Source organism: Chiloscyllium plagiosum, unplaced genomic scaffold (assembly GCF_037043375.1).
Source record: "Chiloscyllium plagiosum isolate Xiang-an unplaced genomic scaffold, Cpla_swu_hap1 HiC_scaffold_23, whole genome shotgun sequence".
In the NCBI taxonomy this organism is placed as follows: Eukaryota; Metazoa; Chordata; class Chondrichthyes; order Orectolobiformes; family Hemiscylliidae; genus Chiloscyllium; species Chiloscyllium plagiosum.
Genome location: NW_028270161.1, coordinates 46,064,087 through 46,081,083, shown reverse-complemented (window position 1 = coordinate 46,081,083; position 16,997 = coordinate 46,064,087). Strand labels below are relative to the sequence as shown.

Here is a 16,997-nt window from a genome sequence, read left to right as displayed (position 1 = left end):
AGTGCTTGAGGCTACTTAAACGTTATGTGTTTACAAGAAGTAGGTAGACATAGTTCTTGTGGCCAAAGGAATCAAGGGATATGGGGCGGAAGGGGGCGGGGGGGATGGAGTGGCAGGAAGGTGGGATGAGGGTATTGAGCTGAAGAAGGGCTCACGCTCATGCCCGAAACGTCGATTCTCCTGCTCCTTGGATGCTGCCTGACCTGCTGCCCTTTTCCAGCAACACATTTTCAGCTCTGATCTCCAGCATCTGCAGTCCTCACTTTCTGCTATTGAGCTGGATAATCAATTACAATCATATTGAATGGCAGAACAGGCTTGAGGGGTCAAAAGGCTGACTCCTGTTCCTATCTTCCACACTTTCTATGCTGGGCTTGGTCTATTGATTCTCATAAATGCCTTATTCCAGCTCAGCCACTACCTTGGCAGGAGTGGCTCATACCTGGTGGTGTAGCTCAGCAGCTTTTACTGAGTGATCCAATGTCAGGCAGGGTAGGAGACCAACTTTGGCATTACCTTGTACTAACTGAAGGCACTTTATCTCCCCTCTCAAACTTGCACTGCCACCCCACTCCTAACCATCTCACTGGACTACTCCAGCACGGCCCTGTTAATACTCTGTACTTGGCCTGAAGCCTGAGTACATAGCTTTTGATAGGGGACTGTCTGTAGACCCAGCAATGGCCATTTCACTGACAATACAATGGTCTGTAGTCTCTTTTTACATAGATGAGTCATTACTCAGAAGTAGCAAACAGGGGTATTAATTATCTTTTGAAATGTCAATGCAGCAGAATAAAGTATTATGTGAATCATTTTTCGAGATCAGAAGGTGATATATCTGTTGGATAAACTATGTTTATGCTGCCTTTCTGTACAGTATCATTAGACAAGTAGCACAGGTTGGATGCAAAGCATGACTCAGGGGTAAAGTTCCATTTCATATCGCTGCTAGATTGAAGTTCCACTTGTACGGGTCACCATCTCATCTTTGAGTTTGCATCTTGTCTTATAAATGGTAGTGATTCTGTCCAGCACTACATCTACCTCCTTCTTGTAAATACACAATGTTTAAGTAACATCAAACACTTTCTGTGGTAGTGAATGTCACAGACTCACCATTTTCTGGATGAAGACATTTCACCACATCTTAGTCCTAAAACATATATTCCGTATCCTTAAACTGTCGCTGAGTTTTGGGCAGCTAGTGTGAATTCTTGCTGTTTGTCTGACAGCAGATATGGTGAACCAATGGGAGCACAGCAGCCTCCTACAAGGCACATTGGCCTCAAAGAAGAGCTGCAGAATGGGCACTATTCTCTGTGTCAGCTTCACTCTGATGACCATGCTTTGTTTATTTCTACCTCCATTCAGTTCTGGGGTTGCAAACTGATTTCTGAGTGTTTGTCTTCAAGTCTTTTACACTTTGGTCCATCTTTTACATGCCCAACTCTCAAGTGTGTACATACCACATCATAAAAATAAATGATATCCTTTCATACAAGAATCAAATAATTTAATGTTATCACTTGAACAAGATTTTCAAAGTATCTGCGTACACAGTCAAGTGATTGCTCAAGAGTGATTGGGAATACTGTCCTTAGCTGCAATAAATACCTGACTATTCTTGGTCATAGGTCTTCCCTCCTTTCTATTGATGGTTCCTGAAACTTTAACTGGACTTACAAGCAGCAATGCACTTCCATAGCGTTCAGCTTTTATTTTAGAATACTTGCATTTGCAACTCTTTCCTTTGTTTAATTTTATTTTCAGAGTTTGCATTATCTTCTCTCTCAGTTTCGGTGTGTATATTTACTTTATATTTAATTCTTTTCCTTTTTTTTCTCAAAGCTCTTGGAAATCATTGGCAATATGTGAAGACAGCATTAGGGTGACTGAGAATGGAGTAAGGGACTGGATAAGAATCTGAGAGTGATGAATGGTGGATTGTGTGTCTGAGAAGTGGAGAGAAAGCAGGAGGATGGAAGGCCAGGTGGGAAATTGGGTCCTTGAGAACTGTAGATTAGGTTTTGAGAGCAGAGCAATGGATTGGGTGTCTGACCGAATGAGGAGGAGTTGTAGATTAGAAGCCCGAGATGGTGAATTAAATACTGTCTTTCTGAAGAGTAACACTGAGGTCACTGGTTTTATGCAATAATTATATTTCACTGTTATGATGATGTTTATAAAGCAACTGAGCTTCAGCCTTAAGGCTTGAGACCTATTCTGAACTGTTCACTTAATTATTACCCACCGCTCACTTTTCTGTGCCTTATTTGAAAATAAAATGATCTCTTTCACAGTTTTGCAGACTTCTATTCTTTACAAGGGCAGATGCTTCTGTTATACACGATTCATTCCAGTTGCTAAGGTTACCAAATTTGCAATGTTGCCGCATAGAAATGTCAGCTCCTCACACTGCAGATATTTTAAAAAAGATATCCACTATGTGCTCGCATCTCCAGTTTATGAAACAATTAGGAATTAAGCTAAACAGTTAGTTCCAGTCCCTTTTGTTCAAATGCCTCAGCTTAAAGGCACCACATCCATTCTCAGATGTTGACTAACTGTGCACTTTTTTTATTCACAATTAACAGCTTTAATCAGGTAAAACATATTTTTAATTAACTTGTTCAAATATGTTCTGACATCCCTCTTGGGTAGGTGGAACTTGAACCCAGACCTTGCAGCGCTGAGGTACCAAGGTGCCACAAGATCTTTCTTCAATCAGCTAAATGAACAGTTTCAATAATTTTTTCTCTCTTTGGGTACCATGCTCTGAAAGGGTTTTGGCGAGAATGCACTTTTGTCAATAACTAGTAAATCCTATCACAATAAAAATCCATGCTTTGAATCCATTCTTTGTAGTTTCATTGTTGTGATTTACTCTCTTGCATTGGGCCGACAGCAGAAAAATAGTATCGAAAGTGAGATGTTTACCTGGTAATAATCTCATTCACTCTCGTATTTTAGGGTAACTTCATTCTGACTAAAATAAATGTACTCTCCAGAAACTTCACTCTCAGGAACCGGTGTCTGTACCTGAGTAACTTCCAAATGAAGATGTGAAGGAACCTCCTGATTACAAAATTCATTCTATGTGATCTGCAATCTTTAGCTTTTAAAGGCATCCTTACTTTGTCATATTGGGAATGTAGAAGTTTAGTATCTCTTCACCAGTTTATGACTCATCACTGTGTGGCCAAATTTCATCCTAACTCTATCTACAAGTTCGCTGATGACACTGCTGTTTCTGGCTGGATCTCAAACAATGGCAAGACAGAGTACAGAAAAGAGATGGAGAGCTTTGTGGCTTGGTGGAAAGATAACAATCTCTCCCTCAACGTCAGTTGATCATTGATTTCAGGAAACAAGGTGGAGGGCATGCCATTTTCTGTATCAGTGGAGCTGAGGTGCAGATGGTCAAGAGCATCAGGTTCCATGGAACAGCGATCACCAACAGTCTGTCCTGATCCACACATGTTAATCAATGGACAAGAATGCACAACAACTCCTCTACTTCCTCAGGAGGCTATAGAAATTCACCACTTTTTAGATTAAATGAGGATAGATTCCCTACAGTGTGGAAACAGGCCACTGGGCCCAACAAGTCCACATCACCCCTCCAAAGATTAATCACCCAGACCCATTCCCCTACCCTACATTTACCCCTGACTAATGCACCTAACACGATGGGCAATTTAGCGTGGCCAATTCACCTAACCTGCACATCTTTGGACTGTGGGAGGAAACCGGGCACCCAGAGGAAACCCATGCAGAATCGGGGAGAATATGCAAACTTCACATAGACAGAGGCCCGAGGCTGGTATCGAACCTGGGTCCCTGGCGCTGTGAGGCTGCAGTGCCAACCACTGAGCCACCATGCTGTCCTGTCCATAAAAACTCTTCCAATTTTTAAAGATGCACCATAGAAAGCATTTCATCTGGATGCATCATGGCTTGGTATAGCACCTGCACTGGCCAGGACCGTAAGAAACTACAGGCAGTTGTGATCATAGCCCAGTCTGTCAACCTTCTATCCATACACTTCTCAGCTGTCTCACTGCCTCAGAAAGGCAGCCAACATCAAAGATCCCTCCCAACCCAGTTATAATTTCTTCTGCCTTCTTCCGTTGGGGAGAAGATACAAAAGCTTAAACAAACTTACCAACAGATTCAACAATAGTTCCTTCTCCACTGTTATTACACTTTTGAGTAGACCTGTCAATCTTAAACTTAGTGTTGATCTCGCTCTTTGTGCACCTTCTCTGCAGCTGTAATATTGTACTCTCCACCCTGTTCTACTACCCTCATGCACTTTATATGGTCTGATCTGCCTGCAAAACAAAACTTATCACTGTACCTAGGTACATGTGACAAGAATAAGTAATAACAAATTAATTCTCAAGTATGAGTTACAACACATTTGACATTATTTCATATTTTATTTTGTAGTTATGCACTGAATGTAAGTTAGTAAACTCCACAACATTCAGCTCTACAGCGTTGGTGTTGGCACGACATGAGCCCGGATTCTGAGAAAATTGCAGCTGATGTGGCACGTCAATGTGTGTGTACAGGAAGTAAAATGGACAACCTCCTCATCACTCAGCATCAAACGCTGATTAAGTACACAACTTGTACATGGTGAACCTCACAATTAATGCCCACTCTTAGGTACTCTTGATAGACTTCACTCAGCCGCATGAGGAACTCCCTTGATCATCTTATTCAATGGGATAGAATTAATAGTTCTCCAGCCAGTCCCACCACATCTGAGTTTGGAAAGAAAAGGTCTGCCAAGTTGTCACTCTTGATTACATCACTATAATTCCTCTTAGAAATGTGCTGGTGAAAATGGATTAGGTTTGATATTATTTGGTTCAACTGTATAATCAATTTCTGTCTTGAGAAATGGTCACAGGACAAGGATCTGAATGGCACCTTTGGAAGTGAGCCAAAACCAAAGAAAAACTGAGCTCTTCTTCAAATCTAATGGCAATCAGTTCCAAAGGGTTAAAGAGAGGAAAAGAAAGCATTCAAATGATCTGTTCTTTTTGCCCCAGAAGGTGAAAAACATTAAAACTGATGAATGTGACATCAGGGTCTAACTCATTCTGTGTACTTCAAAATGGAAGACCAATATGTTCATTTCCAAGTCGTACTGTGTCATTTACTGTTTTTCTCTGCTGGTTTGGATTGTTTAGGAAAGTATTGAAAATTAAATCTGAGTGAGTGTCTCCAAAATGTACAAATCAGGGATACAAAATGTACAAAATTTATTCGGGAAATAAAACAATTGGGGAAATTGTTGGTCTTACCACTTCAGTTCACAAAACATCACCACCACCTCCCCCATCAGCCCCCCCACCCCCCGGCCACCACAGGATACCGAAAGGCATGTGCACCTCAAAAACAGCCTTCCAGGGTTAGCTGCATCAGTCAGCCAACAGTCTGAAAGATTTGGGGGAGGTCAAAGAGCAGATAAGGGACTTATTCTCTCTTTCCCAGCAAGATCTTTGGGCAGTGGGATTTTCAGACTGCTTACTTCAAAACAAAAAGTAACTAAAATGCTATGAAGCTACTGGCCAGCTGCCTGTCTGTTTTTGCATCTGGTTATCCACTGCAAGGCCCCATCAGGTTGCTATGGAGACATGCCGAGACCATACAGGAGGAGGTTTGAGGAAATTACCCTTCATAACTTTAACAAATCAGCAAAACAAAACTGAAACATGATTTGGCAAAATAGCAAGAAATTAAAGTCTGGGAAAAATAGACATTGGAAGACAGGAAAATAATGGAGAGAGAATGATAGGTCAAAATAAAGACAGAAATGTAGGGACAGAAAAAAAACTAAAATTACAAAGATAAAGAGAAAGCAATGGAAGAAAAGGATAGAGATGCTTTACTGAAAGAAACACAGAAATAGGCACGAATCACTGGACAACAATGGAAGTTAAACATGGCGATAGATAAATAGTTAAAGAGGTATCTAATTAGACTGGGTCGGATGTTATGTTTCTTTGTTGGAGTTTGAAGATGGGGGTGGGGAAGGGGAATATAAAATCCAGCAAGTAGTCTTTCATTGTCTACAACTATCTAAAATGTTGTCAGGTGTGTAGGAAGCAATGGGCAATGCGCCAGGCTGGGAAGGCAATGCGCCAGGCTGAGGCCTTTAGGAGACCAATTAATGGTGAATTCAGGGTCACAGCCCATCACTGCAGGTATTTACCAGGATGAGGAAGAGGCTTACTCATATCGCAAGCCAGCAGCTGTAGCAGCGCAGGCTGGCATTGGGCAAAATGTGGGAGGGAGTGTGAACTCACTGCAGTTCCTCCAAGCCCATCAGAGACATCCCCTCCTCAAAGTCTCCATATCTTTCCACTTCATCATCCTCTTTCGCCTGTGCACATGGCTTTTCCCCCTTCCCCCACCCAAACTCCGGGGCCACCTCATTGACAACTCAGGCATACCTGGGTATCTTGTGGTGGGGAGTCTCAGATGTGAACAACACACCCAAGGACAGTGCAAGGCTACAGAACTATTGCCCATCCAACTAGTTAGCTGCTAAGGCAGGACCCACTTCAGAGAAATGGGCAGGTCTCACTTTAAAACAATAAAAGCTACCACCAGTGTTAAATTGCTGTGAGCTAGCTGTCAGGATCATGAGAGATTCCCCACACCCAAACTCCTGAAAAGCTTCAACAAATGTTGTTTCTGCATAACTAAAGATAGATGAACTGATGAATAGATTGTTCGATTGAAGATAATGATGATTGGAGAATAATAACTAAAATATTACGGCTGACAAACAGTACATGATAAGGTTATACTACATTTGTTTATTTCCAATGCTCAGATAATATTGAAAAACAAATAGCAAAGATCAGGTATGAGGATGTCATTTTAACAGGAGATTAGTTTGCAGTTTTTACACATTCTAGATATAGTTATGTATACACACTGTAAGAGTAGGTGTCACAAGATGCTCTGACTGTTGAAACAAGAGCTGTGTGCACACTGACTACAGGCTGTGAGAGACTAATGCGACATCAGCCTTGCAGACTGCAATCACATGATTCATGGGTGGCATTAATCATATCCTGCAGCGTTACAACAAAATTAGAGAAGCTGGTGTGCATTGTTAGAGAGAAATTAATGTTCAGCAGACTTAATAAAAATAATTTGCACTTTAGCTGTTTGAGGATTAAGGAACTTACATTTCAGCCAATCTCAGGTTAAAAAAAACAATTACTCTAAAACCGCATTTTATTTCACGGTTTCATTACAGTACTGAGCCAACTGAATGCTCTGCATTCTATGATTCATAACAACTGCCATCTTACAGAATGCAAAAACCTTAATGGTATTTTCAAATCAATATGCCTTTAATTAAACAAATTGTTTCATCCAATTTTCTCCCCAAGGAGCTAACTCTTCCTGGAATGTGATTGTAACATTGACCTATAGTAATTTGCTTTTCATTCTTGAAGTGGAAGTCTAAGGTGTGAGCAGGATGGGCGGTTTGATAGCTGAACACTGCAGGCAAGTATGACCATCCAGTGGTCCTGCTCTTGCACTACCCAACAGGAATTAGCAAAACATGAGCAAGACTGGGAGTCCTGGATGCTTTTCCCCTTCTTGCCGAAAGAGCACAATAGTCAACCGCAACGTCTGACTGCTGAGATCAGTCAACTCATTGCAATGAGGGATCACAATTGATGCTAATGTTGATTATGACATTGGGCAGAGTTGATGGCTGGTGAATAAAAACCATTTGATGGCACAATGGCAAATGAGAAACTGCCATCTAGCAACGTTATATTATTAAGAATGGTGGATGGATTTATCACACGTAAGTCTGATACCTGGCACAGGGAAATATGACGCAACATGAATACTTCTCAAGAAGTGAGGAAATTTTGAACATAGTCCTTTTTCTTTATTCACATGGGATGTGGGCATCGCTAGATGGGCCAATATTTGTCGCCCATTCCTAGTTACCTTGAGAAAGTGGTGAGCTGTTGACTTGATCCTCTGTAATACTTGTGCTGCAGGCTTAGGGAAGGAATCATATATGCATTCTCAGAGAAATCATCTTACATTCACTATCCATGGAGATTGATAGTGTACACACGTGTGTATGTGTGTGTGTGTGTTTATGCATGAGAAGAGGGGTGTGGGGGTAGTGTGTGTGTGTGTGTGTGAGGAGTGCGTGTGTTATCCAATTCACACTTGGTGCAAGAGTGGTTGCATGCAACAACGCTTCAAGCCACAGAGAGGCAGCACACCTGCCTGCATGAGAAGTATAATCTAATAGAGGAAACAGAGATAATATCTATTTAAAGTGGTGACATTGTGCTGGATGGATTAGTATAACAAGAGCATACATCTGTGCAGTGCTTTTATTTGACTTCGCAGGACATGCATTTTTAAAGACGTCATAAATTGTGCTGATTTTTGTGCTGTTGGGACAGCACAGGGCAGTATCACACCACACAGCAAAAACACATACAGCACACTCAGGCACAACAGGGCAGCAGACCAGCTTGACACAGCTCGTTTGCCTGTACTCAGCTTTTCATTTCATGCTGAAGTGTTTTTGCAGCAAAATTTGAAAGTTCAGTAATTTTCATTTTCAAGCATATGTTTGTTTCCAAGGTCACCATGAATTGGGACAAACCTGTTTTGCTCCTACCCCCAGGAGTGAGTCACATTTGAAATGGGCTCATAGCAGAGAGCTGGCATGGGCAGTGCTGAGAGCATGGTTACTGAATTATTTGATTGTATGCAACCTCATTAAAAAAAATTCTTCCTGATTTGCAAGAAATTGTTACTGCAGATGCTATGCAACAGAAAAGATTTCTAATCTGAGAGCTTAAAAGCCATGCTATTCAAAAAATTACACTGACAACCAAAACTGAGCACTTTTGTGGCCATTGAGTTTTAGAGGCTCTGTTTTCAATCATTTACATAGAGCACCTTCATTTCAAACAACACTTCATTTAGAACACAGCTAAATTAGTCATTGAGATGCAAACAAGGCTCTAAACTATTCTGAAGAGTCACATTGGACTGGAAATATTACCTCTGCTTCTCTCCTCACAGATACTGCCTAACCCGCTGAGTTTCTCCAGCACATTCTTTATCTAGTTCAGAATTTCTTTATCTGTCTTTTGCTTTCCAATTTCATAGCTAGTTATTTAGTTACAAAATTGGCTTGAAGATAGGGGACAGATGATGGTGGTGGAGGGTTATTTTTCAGACTGGAGGGCTGTGACTAGCAGCGTGCTGCAAGAAACGGGTGCTGGGTCTGCTGCTTTTCATCATTTATATAAATGATTTGGATGTGAACATAGGATGTATTGTTCGTAAGTTTGTAGTTGACACCAACATTGGAAGAGCAGTGGACAGGGAAGAAGGTTATCTCAGAATGCAATGGGACCGTGATTAGATGGGCCAATGGGCTGAAGTGTAGCAGATGGAGTTTAATTTAGATAAATGTGAGGTGCTGCATTTTGGAACAGCAAATCAGGGCAGGACTTAGACACTTAATAGTAAGATCAGAGAGAATGTTGGCAAACAAAGAGACCTTGGGTTGCGGGTTCATAGTTCCTTGGAAGTGGAGTCACAAGTAACAGGATAGTGAAGAAGGCATTTGGTACATTTGGTCAGTGCATTGAAGACAGAAGTTGGAATGTCATGTTTCAGATACACAGGACATTGGTTACGTCACTTTTGGAATATTGCATTCAATTCTAGTCTCCCTGCTATCAGAAAGATGTTGTTAAACTTGAAAGGGTGCAGAAAAGATTGACAAGGAGATTGCTACGGTTGGAGGGCTCGAGCTATTGGGAGAGGCTGAATCGGCTGGGGCTTTTCTCCCTGGAGCAATGGATGCTGAGGGGTGACCTTAAAGAGGTTTATAAAATCATGACAGGGATAGATAGTGTGAATAGACAAGGTCTTTTTCCCAGGGTAAGGGAGTCCAAAACTAGACAGTATAGGTTTAAGGTATGAGAGGAAGGACAAAAGGGAGCTGGGGTTAACTTTTTCACACAGAGGGTGGTGCATGTATGGAATGAACTGCCAGAGGAGGTGGTGGAGGTTGGTATAATTACAGCATTTAAAAGGCATCTGGATGGGTATATGAATAGGAAGGATTTAGAGAAATATGGGCCAAATGCTGGCAAATGGGACTAGATTAATTTAGGATGTCTGGTCAGCATGGACTAGTTGGACTGAAGGATCTGTTTCTGTGATGTATACCTCTATAATTCTATGACTATAATTTCTGCATCTGCAGTATTTTCCTTTGATTTACTCCCAAACTATTATGCTTCATGCCAAAAAAATTGAAACTGGCGCAAAATCTTATGTTTTATCAACTGTGTCAGTTTTATGGCGGCTTTTTCTCCATGAATCTGAACAAGGTCTCAAACTCGCCTAATTAACTAAAACAAAACGAAAAATCTGTGGATGCTGTAAGTCAGAAACAAAAACTGAAATTGCTGGAAAAGCTCAGCAGGCCTGGCAGCATCTGTGAAGAGAAATCAGATTTAATGTTTTGGGTTGAATGACCCTCCCTCAGAACTGCAACCTACAGCATGGTGGCTCAGTGCGCCAGAAACCTGGGTTCAATTCCGGCCTCAGGCGACTGTCTGTGTGGAGTTTGTACATTCTCCCCATGTCTGCGGGTGCTCCAGTTTCCTCCCACAGTCCAAAGATGTGCAGGTTAAGTGGATTGGCCATGCTAAATTGCCCATGGAGATCAGGGATGTGTGGGTTAGTTGCATTAGTCATGGGAAATGGTGTGTAATAGGGTGTGGGAATGGGTCTGGATGGGATATTCTTCGGAGATCGGTTGGATTTGTCGGGCCGAATGACCTGTTTCCACACTGTAGGAGTTCTATGAAAATGTTAACTCTGATTTCTTTCCACAGATGCTGCCAGCCCTGCTGAGCTTTTCCAGCAATTTCTGTTTTTGTTGCCTTATAAACTACTCAACACATTATTCTTTATGCCTGATTCAAATCTCATTCTACACTCACCATTCCTGGAACAACTCATCACCGACTGGGTGTCAGCTGAAAGACTCAAGTTCCTGATGCCCACGCGGAGCTGAGGAGCACTGGCATTCCAAAGCTGCCCTGCTTGTCCAAGGTCAGTCTTTCCAAAGATGTTAGAGAAGAAGAAAATGGTGTTGCTATTCTCTGACAAGGATTTGGAGCCCCTGGTGGGTAGTGGTGCAGAGAGGGCATTCTTTTCCTGAAGGATGGGTAGAGGAGGCATGCTACCAGACCTAGCAGCCTGGTCGGTGGTCACCATCTAGGTCAACTCAATCGCCATTGTCCAGAAGAATGTCCAAAGTAGGTCCCACACTCTTTCTTCTGTGTTACTTCACACTCACTCTCTTTCTGTTCCTGGACTCACCCACCACTAAAGCTCATTCTCTACCACTCTCACCATTACTTGCAAGTCTTCCCTCAGTCACTCATGTTACCCACTACCCCCCCCCCCGCCCCACCTCACACCATAAACCAGCATGCCCTCTGTGTTGCCTACTCAGTCATCCAGTACACCATGACAACTTTTAACATCTGCACCAACACAAATAGCCATCCCATCCATCTTCACCTCACTCAAACTCTTCCTGTCAGTCAGTCCTGGAGAAAGCAACTCAACAGTTTGGACCGAGCCAAGATGAGCCAAGGTATGCTCAAAAATCAAGGTTGTTACCCACTACAGGAGACATTCCTGTCTCTTTTGGGAGAAAACCAGGACCATTCTCGCAGGGATGTCGAGAGATCCATGTCCCACCAACTGAGTAAGAACCACTCTTCATTCTATTATAACTCTCACAATAGCCCTGCTGTCAGTGTCATGCATTGCACAGCACTCCTCACCACTGACAGAAATGACCTCTCTCCCTTGTGTCTTGAAGGTACCAGTGGGATAACACAGCCTCTGCAGAGAAATGGCCTGTTCCACCAGAAACCACTTCCTCAACTTAGGAGGCAGAGAGTTCCAAGGCCTTAGAGGAAGCATCAGCCAGGCTGTCTCCAGCAGCCCCTGCTGGCTCAGATATTGCCACCTCAATGGGAAAGTCATACTTAGCATTTTCAGAGCACAAGATGGTGAACACCTCACTGCAACTGCTCTGCAGTTGGCTAAGGAAGTAATGCCCAGGCCGCTAGCACTAGAAGAACTGGCAGAGACCAGGCACCTGCTCAGCCCCAGGCAGGACAGGGATATGTCAGGGATTTCACCCACTTGCACAGGAGGGATAGCAGCAGCGGACAGGGATATGGGGGACAATGGCCTGGGTAATCCAGAGGCTACAGCAGTGCAGCTACCCCCTGGCAGCCCAGTGCCTCAAGCATGCAATTCTCTGACTGAATCTACAGAGAAGCTGATGTCTGCCATGGAGAGCCAGACCCAGCACTCTCAGGGTCTGCTGGATACAAACATAGGCCTGTACTCCATCAGTCCAGTCACTGGTGCTCGGGACCAAAGGAACAGGAAACCTGGCACTCACTCCAGGTACCGCTTCCATATGAGGAGACAGGGTAGTTCCAGGAGGTCCCCAGCCAGAGGAGGACACACACAGACACACACATCAGAAATCTCCTTCTAGGACTTCCCAAAGGATGCCAGTCTCTCCACCTCCACCTTGCCTGCCCATCTCTGACCTTTGGAATGTCCTTGCCTGAGATTGACCAAGCAAACATCCAAGGCCAATGGTTCCTCTGGCGAGCATGCTCCCTGCAACACAGGAACTAGGAACTGAACTGAAATATAATGAGAGGGAAGTAACCTGTTTGAGGGTATTTTCGAGGGTGGTTGGTGATAGCTCACCACCTATAAAGTCTATATTTGCATAAACATTTTTGGCTTTGCAAAACATTTGATTGAGTCTCTTTGTAGCCCTGAATAAAACCGTGTCGGCCTGATGCCCAGCTTCATGTCTGTACAGGCTGTATCAGGGATCAATGTGTCTGGCCTCCAAAGAACAGGGAATACACATGGCAATTAGTCCTGTGCCTTGGTCAAACATCTCTATTCTTTCCCTCGTGCTTGCCTGAAAAAAGTCGCTCTCAAATGAAGTGGTCTCCAATATCTGGGTCACAGGCATTTGAATCACCAGCAATTACAGAGGGTTGCAGATCTGTGTCCTGCACAGTACATGTGTCTAATATACCTGACCTCTATAAGGCCTCAAATCAGTGGATCTTGCACTCTCTTCCCTTACAGTTCAAAACACTTAAACCGTCCACTTTCAATGTGGTCACAGTTATTTTCTTTCACCATGTCGCGTTTCAGCATGATAGAAGGTGACAGCAGGCACTCTTTGGACAGTGCTTTCCAATGTCTGCCTCTATGAGGCCCCAAACATCCAGACCTCCTCCCTGATAGCCCTTCCCATAAAGTCCATATTTTGCATCTACCCAAGTCCTCACCCAACCTATTTCCACGTCAGTTGTGGTGATACACTGCCTGCCTCTTGAAGCCAGAGTTTACACACTGTGGACCAACACCCTGTTCCCATCCACACTTTACCACATCCCCCTTACAAACACTGCTGCCCCCTTCACAACTGCCATCCCCTCTATCCCCCAGCCTCCAGCCTCCAGCCTCCAATCCCTACAGATTGGTTCCTGAGTTTGCATCCTGCGGCAGCAGCCTCCCATATTCCCCCCATCCCTCACCTCGCTTTCTCTGGACTGGCCTGGCCAACTGAACATGGGGACATCCCTTAACTGTCTCAACCAGGCAGCCCTATAGGATAAGTGCCCATACCCCTGACTGATGCCTGTACAAATCCCCAATCTCATTAGTCCCACCCCTAGACCAGCCATTACAGTGACTCGTGCCCGGACTGCAGAGGTGTGGACCCTTGACTGAGAACACTGTGACCAGATGCCTGATTGCAGTCAATCCCCTGGACTGCTATTGTCCTTGTATTATTGTGGACAGACCCCTGATAGATGGATGGCTGCATGGACTCTGATGCGGACTACTCCCTAAGAGCTTGAGACATGTCTGCTTGCTGCACACAAAGTGAATTTGTCATGTGAGCTGTTGGCACATGGTGCCGGTGAGAGATTGACATACCTTGCCCACCCCCTTAAGTGAGCACTGCTGACTAGCAAGGCAGGCTGTCTGGTTGTGGGACAGCACTAACTGGCAAGGCATAGAAGCTGTGAGTACGAGGGTAGGCACTATGTGAATGAGGGCGAAGAGTAAGTGAAAATCCCGGAGATGCAGCCCAATCTATTCTGGAAGCTGGCTACCTTCTTCAATGCCAATTGCCAGCCTGTCCTGCAATATAGGTCTGTGCTTGCCAAAGTACTGCAGATGCTGGAAATCTGAAATGAAAGCAGAACGTGCCTGAGAAACTCAGCAGGTCTGGTAGCATCCATGAAGGGAGACAAAAAGTTGACATTTCGAGTCAGATATGAAGAGTCTGAAGAGTGTCATCGAATCTGGAACATTAACTCAGAGAATCTCACCTAGAAATTAGACCTTGCTGACAATTCTGCCCCATTTTGTGCCATAGCCCACATTGTTCAGGCCCCTGCCAATTCCACCCATTATTTCAGTCTCAAGAAGTAGCTCTGTGATTTCCTTGAACAACCTTCAAAATTGTTACTTAACAGTGATGAAAATAAATGAACCTGTATAAAGACTTATAAGGGAATCACAGCACACTGCATGCTTGATATGTGTTACTTTTTGTCGAGTGCAGGTTCTAGCTTAGTTGGCTCAGAAAACTTTCCCTTCCTCTACTCGACCTCAATGGTACAATAAGCTAATGCTGTTGGTTTTACAACGACTTTGAGTTTCCAGACTGAAATAAAACATTATGCTTGCATTATATCTTCACAAGTGCACAAAAGTAGATTATTTACGCATTCCATAATCAAAAATGGCAATGAACACCAAAGCAGCAAAAAGAATGAAGCAACCCAATGAACATTTCCATTCTTAATCACAGTAAACCAAACATGTCAATGCAAGATTTGAGGCTGAAGTATCTACAAGTATCATTGACCAAAGTAATTTATTTTTATTTATTCACAAGATGTGGGCATCACTGGCTAGGCCAGCATTTATTGCCCATCCCTAATTGCCCAGAGGGCAATTCAGAGTTGACTACATTGCTATGGGTCTGGAGTCACATGTAGGCCAGACCAGGTAAGGACGACAGTTTCCTTTCTTCAAGGACATTAGTGAACCAGATGGGCTGTTCCTGACAATGGAGAGTGGATTTGAGTGGGTTTTATTGTTTGGCCTCCTGCCAAGGTTCTCATTATTACAGACACCCATTAGATTCACTCTTTGAGACATTAGCACACTGAATGTAGCAAGAGCTATAAACCCTGACAGTATCAGAGCTTTCCTGTTGAAGGCAAGTGCACCGAAGCCAGCTGTTCCCCTAGTCAAGCTGCTTTATTTCATCTGTCACACCAGACAATGATAGTGGCGACCTCAGAAGAATGTGGATCTGGATGAGAATCATCCATCTAGGACCCTTGGATGAAGATGCTTACCAGCAAATCAACCTTGGCTCTTCCAGAAACATGCTGACCTCCACTGGGGTTGTTTCTAGACCACTCTTTCTGTTAGGTACCATATTTTCCACCAGTCAAGGCATCAGTTGGCTGAGAATGTTACCAAGGGGACACGGAAAACCTGGAGACAGTGGCATCATATCCAATGCAAATAAAGATGCCAATAATCACAGCTCTTCAACATTACTGCAGGGGTCCCTGAGAGAAACCACTTTTTTGGTTGACATTGTCAGTACAATTATTTAATGCTGCTTCATTAATGATCTTCTCTTGGTCATAAGCTAAGGAACATGGTTGTTTGCAAATGAGTGTACAGTGTTCATATGCTAATAAAGCAGAATATGTCAATCTATAATAGGGCATGGATAATCTCAGAATGGGGTGACAGATGACAGGCAAGTTTACATCAAGTGGGTATCAGATAACCTTCGCACTTTGGCACAACTGCCAATGACTATTACAAACAAGAAAAAGCTCTGCCAGCCCTTCATGATCTGAAAGGTTTAGATCACTGCAGAGTTTGAAACTGTCATTGGCATGGGGCGGCACAGTGGCTCAGTGGTTAGCTCTGCTGCCTCACAGTGCCAGGGACCAATTCCAGCCTCGGCCGACTATCTGTGTGGAGTATGCATGTTTTCCCCTGTGTCTGCGTGGATTTTTTTTAGATTAGATTAGATTACTCACAGTGTGGAAACAGGCCCTTCAGCCCAATAAGTTCACACCGACCCGCCAAAGCACAACCCACCCAGACCCATTCCCCTACATTAACCCTTCAGCTAACACTATGGGCAATTTAGCATGACCAATTCACCTAACCTGCACATTCTTGGACTGTGGGAGGAAACCGGAGCACCCGGACGAAACCCACGCAGACACGGGGAGAATGTGCAAACTCCACACAGTCAGTCGCCTGAGACGGGAATTGAACCCAGGTCTCTGGCACTGTGAGGCAGCAGTGCTAACCACTGTGCCACCGTGCTGCCCTGGGTACTCCGGTTTCCACCCACAATCCAAAGATGTGCAGGTCAGGTTAACTGGCCATGCTCAATTGCTCATAGTGTTCAGGGATGTGTAGGTTAGGTGTATTAGTCAGGGGTAACTGTAGAGTAATAAGGTAGGGAAATTGGTTTAGGTGGGATTGTCTTCAGAGGGTCAGTGTGGACTTGTTGGGCCGAAGGGCCTGTTTCCACACGGTAAGGATTTTATGATTCTATCTTTAGGTGGGCTTCAATGACCAGAACTGAATGAGACAAGGCACATCAGTACTGGCTACAAGAGCATGACCAAGTTTAGGTACTCTGCAACAAGCATCTCACCACCTGACCAAGTAGCCATCGATGAAGGTCAAGCAGGAATCTGATGGCATTTTTAAACACAGCCTAAAGGCAGCAGCTGCCAAGTAAATAGCTGTTGAGGCCCTTC

At 43.7% G+C, this 16,997-nt stretch overlaps 1 protein-coding gene across 17 annotated transcripts in view; it reads right to left on the bottom strand.

Moving 5' to 3' along the window:
• The window catches only part of LOC122561637 (potassium voltage-gated channel subfamily A member 1-like), a 250,780-nt gene that overhangs the window by 144,455 nt on the left and 89,328 nt on the right, over positions 1–16,997 (bottom strand). For 2 of the 17 annotated variants that reach the window (XM_043713583.2, XM_087999614.1), the window contains one exon: positions 4,169–4,363. The exons of the other annotated variants lie outside the window; for them this stretch is intronic. The gene's annotated coding sequence lies outside the window, so the exon portion shown is untranslated. The remainder of the gene's footprint in view (positions 1–4,168; positions 4,364–16,997) is intronic. 17 annotated transcript variants of the gene reach the window in all.